The sequence below is a fragment of the Scophthalmus maximus genome, chromosome 18 (genome assembly GCF_022379125.1).
Source record: "Scophthalmus maximus strain ysfricsl-2021 chromosome 18, ASM2237912v1, whole genome shotgun sequence".
NCBI classification, from domain to species: domain Eukaryota; kingdom Metazoa; phylum Chordata; class Actinopteri; order Pleuronectiformes; family Scophthalmidae; genus Scophthalmus; species Scophthalmus maximus.
In genome coordinates, this window is record NC_061532.1 from 13,772,784 (window position 1) to 13,777,300 (window position 4,517).

Genomic DNA, 4,517 nt, shown 5'->3' on the forward strand with positions numbered 1-4,517 from the left:
TTTATCCCTGTCCGCTTATTTTTTGTAGAAGGATTTTTTTGTGTCTTTTAGTGCTGAATTATAAGTAGTGCACAAAAGGTAGGTGAAGATGTCAATTTTATTTTTCATTTTTAATAATGTCTTTCATTTTTAATGTGAGATGCTGGTGTTTTTTTGTGAGCGTGTAGGTGTCCAGTCGTCCAGCAGGGGGCGGCCACGGGCGATGACCAACACGTGCCCACAGGAGCAGAAAGTGAGGGTGGTCTGACAACAGGCCCCATGTGGGTTATTCAACATGCATGTTTCCAATTGAAGGAACCTCCCTGATGTCCCACTTTGGTGTTTTGTAGCGGAAATTGTTTCGTAACTTCTTTTTTTTCCTCAGAAAAATGAAGACTGCATGGACTTCTGTAGAAAAATGTTTTCACAATGGAAATTATAATATACAAAGAAAAAGGTCACACTTTAGCCTCACATTCAGTTATTCTTTGTAATAATTTTTGAAATTTCAGTTTGATTCTACCACATAAATGAACATTAAGATTTTAAACAGGGTGCTGCCAAAAGAAATCTGCAATTTAACATGTTTAACAAATAGAAAAGGGACTTGAACAGTGTGTTTTTACTTTGTGTTTAAATGTCTTTTACATGTTGGATTTTCTTTCTCATTTCTGTAATTTTATTACAGAAGATTATTATTTTTTCTTTAAATACAGAATCTTAAACCACTTGAAGCCACTTGAGGGGAAGGAAAAAAAGGCAGTTTGCCCTAAACATCAGCAGATGACTTTAAAAAAAAGTTTAGCAGGTAAGAAATCATTTATGGATAAAATGATTTCAAGGAATAATAAAAAAAGAAATGGAATTCACATAATTTTTTTAAACTTTTTATTTGAATCTAAGTGTTCACATTGAATGAAACATACATTCACATATCTTCAAATAAGAAATACATTTTGTAAAGATAGAAATCATGACAACATAACTTTTAAGGTTAAATAAGGAAATTAAATGTTTCCTTTTTTCATTTTCAAGGACATTGTTATCAGGACTTGGGGCGAAAACCAAATTTACAGTATTGGTTCCATTTCTATTTTCATGCAGATTCTTAAGTTACGTGATATAATTGTCAATTGTTCTGGCAAAACAAACTTGGCAAGTGAATACAGTGCAAGATGTGAACTTTTTTCTTCTTTCATGCATGATGTAAATCTTATAGTGGTTGTTATGTTTTCTCAGCTCTAAAAAAAAAGTCCTTACAATTATACAAATTAAATTACTTTAGATGTCTGTACAGATTTTTTTTTTAAATGTTTAAAACTTTTTTTCTCCAACTTTTCTGCTCTATTATGAAATTTGTCCACTTAATCACAAACTTTTAGGCTTTGGATCATGACAAATAGCTTCGAGTATAAATAAATAATGGTTAGATTAAATATGTGTTCAATCAAAAAGTCTAGAAAAACATTTAAACACTTAATTTTAGCTCATTTTATGAACAGAATTTACATTTCTTTTTGTGTTTTTGCTGTTTACATCATCGTAGCTCATGAGTGAGTTATTCGTAGTTTGGTTTGTAAGATTTACCAAAAAACAAACAATTTCCCAGCCAACAAACACCATAAAGACTGGACATTTATAATTAATCAGAGTTGACAGGATTTGATAACAAAAGGTTTGTGCAGATTAATCACTTTCTTGAATCAAACGGATCAGCAAAAGGCCACGTCTCCTCTCACTCGCCTTGTAAATCAAGCATTACTTTTAACATAAGCAGTTTCATAAAGGCCTATGTATTTATTGGAGCGGGCGCGCACGCGCACGCGCGTTCCCGTGCGTGATTAGAACAATGAACCACCAGGCGGCGCTTTGCAGCCCCCCCCCCCCCCCCCCCCCCCCCACACACACAAACACACACACACACAGAGACTCCGCATGACTGGTGGTGAGTCCGATTTTGTTTCACGCTCTGCAACAGGTCACGACTCATAATTAAATAACGAACCTAAATTTATCTTCCCTGGAAAAAAAAGAGCAGCTGTCTTCATTTTTGTGCATTCGAGGTTAAATCACATTACAGATTCCTCAACAAAAGTTATAACTGTGGCTAAATGGGATTTTGGATCCTGAAATATTCTCATCAATTAATGTCTTAAACAGCTATATAACTGCGTGGTACTAGTCGTGATTTCTGGTTGGCCGGCACGTTTGAAGAAAGCTCCGAAATATCCAATGAGCACGCACCTGTGAGTGACCATACTGAAATATTAATGCGCCAACCGGAAATCGACACTCAGCCACCGCGAAGGGACTATTTCAGGCAGCGGATGACTGAACTATGATTTATTTTATTTTTGATTCTGAAACCCTGGGAGGATGAGAGGAGCAAAAATATTTCCTTTCCTTAAAAACATATTCTGCACATGACAACATAACACAAGCTGGCTGGCACTATCAGCAATAATATTTTTTTCTCAGACACCTTGTGGCCTATAGTTGTGAGGGGAAGAAAACACTCCATCAAGTTGTCATAGTAACCTTTTTTTTATCTAACGATAGGATGCAGGGTTGTTGCAAGACATGATATCCTTCAATATTACTGTGTTGGCTCCAAACAGGTCTGAATAGTGAACATGTGTGATCGGCCTGCGTCCTGGAACCAGAGGCGTGACGTGTCACAGCTTCTTGTCCCGCCATGGCGGCTGCAGCCCCCCAGTGCTTATAGGTCCGATCAGCTCCCAATCACTGATCTGGGGCCAGTTCAGCTCAGGAAGGTCTGGGATTCGCTGAGGAAGATCATTTCTAACATCAAGCTTCAGATATCCTGAATGAGCGATGCAGATAAACGACTTGTGGTGTATACTTGCAGGGAAAATGTGTCTTTGTACCTGTTTTCTTTTTGCAGAGGATTTAGTGGGCGTGTGGGTGGGGGAAGTGAAGTATGGATCTTTATCAACAAGGGACAGAGGTGGGGGAGGATGGCAGCGTGGTGGGTGGGGGAGGCTGTGGATTCCACATGGTTTTAAAGAGCAGTGATGAGTTTATAGAGAGAGGCGAGCTGAGGATTGAGGTTTTTACGCACACATCGTTATCTTGGATCCTGAACAACTTGAGCTTCTCTTTAACTGTCTGCCCCCCCCCCCCCCCCCCCCCCCCCCCATTAATTCAAGTTTTTGTGGAAGAGTGGACTGGGGCGACGTGGCCTTTGAGCTGCAAAGGCAGTTTGGTCGAACGGAAGTGAACACGCTCCTCATCTTTTAGAGCATTTTCTTGGAGACGCCCCCCCCAGATATGTGCCACCACAGACTCGCAGAACAATTTGTTGGCTCACTTTTAAAAAAACAAATCTGCCCGGCACCTCCCTCCTCCTCCTCCTCCTCCTCACACTGCTGCTGCTGCTCCAAGCTTGTGTTACAGTGTCACTATAAAATATTCATCCATGGAAAATCCCTTTGATTCCGCTCGGGCCACTTGGCCCCGCGCGCAGGTTAAAGTCAGCCTAAACATGTAACTCAAACTGCACAGAGCGTCGACGCGCAGGCTCGAGGTCCCTGCAAGGCTGAACTCCAACCTCCCTCCACATTTGCTCCATCGGCGGCGGCGCGCAGGCAGGGAGGGGGGAGAGAGAGGCTCGGTCTCCGCCTGTTCCATCTCATTCATTCACGGAGAGGGGAAGAAAAAGAGGAGGATGTCCTCTCCGGCTCCAACAGGTGAGTCCGTTTAAAAAAACACAACTCTCTGCAGAAAGTCAATCTTATTTCTACTCACTTCAACTCTGCATGCAATATGATAGTTGCAGTGAGCTCACGTGTGCGGAGGAGCAGGAGCCTCATTGATCGGGATCGATCGGCTTTACGAAGTGATCGATCGGTTCTCGCGACAGACGCGTTCAGAGGAGTTATGAAGTCATTGGCGCGCGCGCACGTGTGTCCACGTTTTGTCTCGCATTTCATCACAAGAAAAAAAACAACTTCCCAGTAGGAAATTGTGAACCACCTGTGAAACAAAACAAATGTTATGTGGACCTCCTGCTGTTAACCCGCCGTTCCACGCCGTCGTTAAAAAGATGATCACAACAATAATCGACGTGATCTGTGGTCAAAGACATCAATCGATCATTGTTCACTGGATTCACCCAAGTGATCTAAACTAAACTTTGATCAGGTCGCGTGGAGCTGAGGAGAAAGCAGCTGAGGACATGCTGACCTGCAGCAGGAACCAAAAAGAAATAAAAACGGAAAAAGATTATAATAAATCAATGACTTAAGCGGATATTTGGTCACTTTGTGCGCATTTTCTTTTCTTTTTTTCCTCTTGGCGCATCGGCTGCAGAGGCGCGCCCCCCCCCCCCCCCCCCCTCTCTCTCTGACGTCACCGATACATTCATTCAGATATTTTCACCCTGTTTACTCCGCTGGCGCAAAGTGGCGGACTGAAGGATAGTGAAGACCATGTGGTTCACCAGAAAATGAAGAAAATATGTATATGAACTTGTGCTTGGTTGCTCTTGCCCCATGCACCTAAAACTGAAGTGAGGG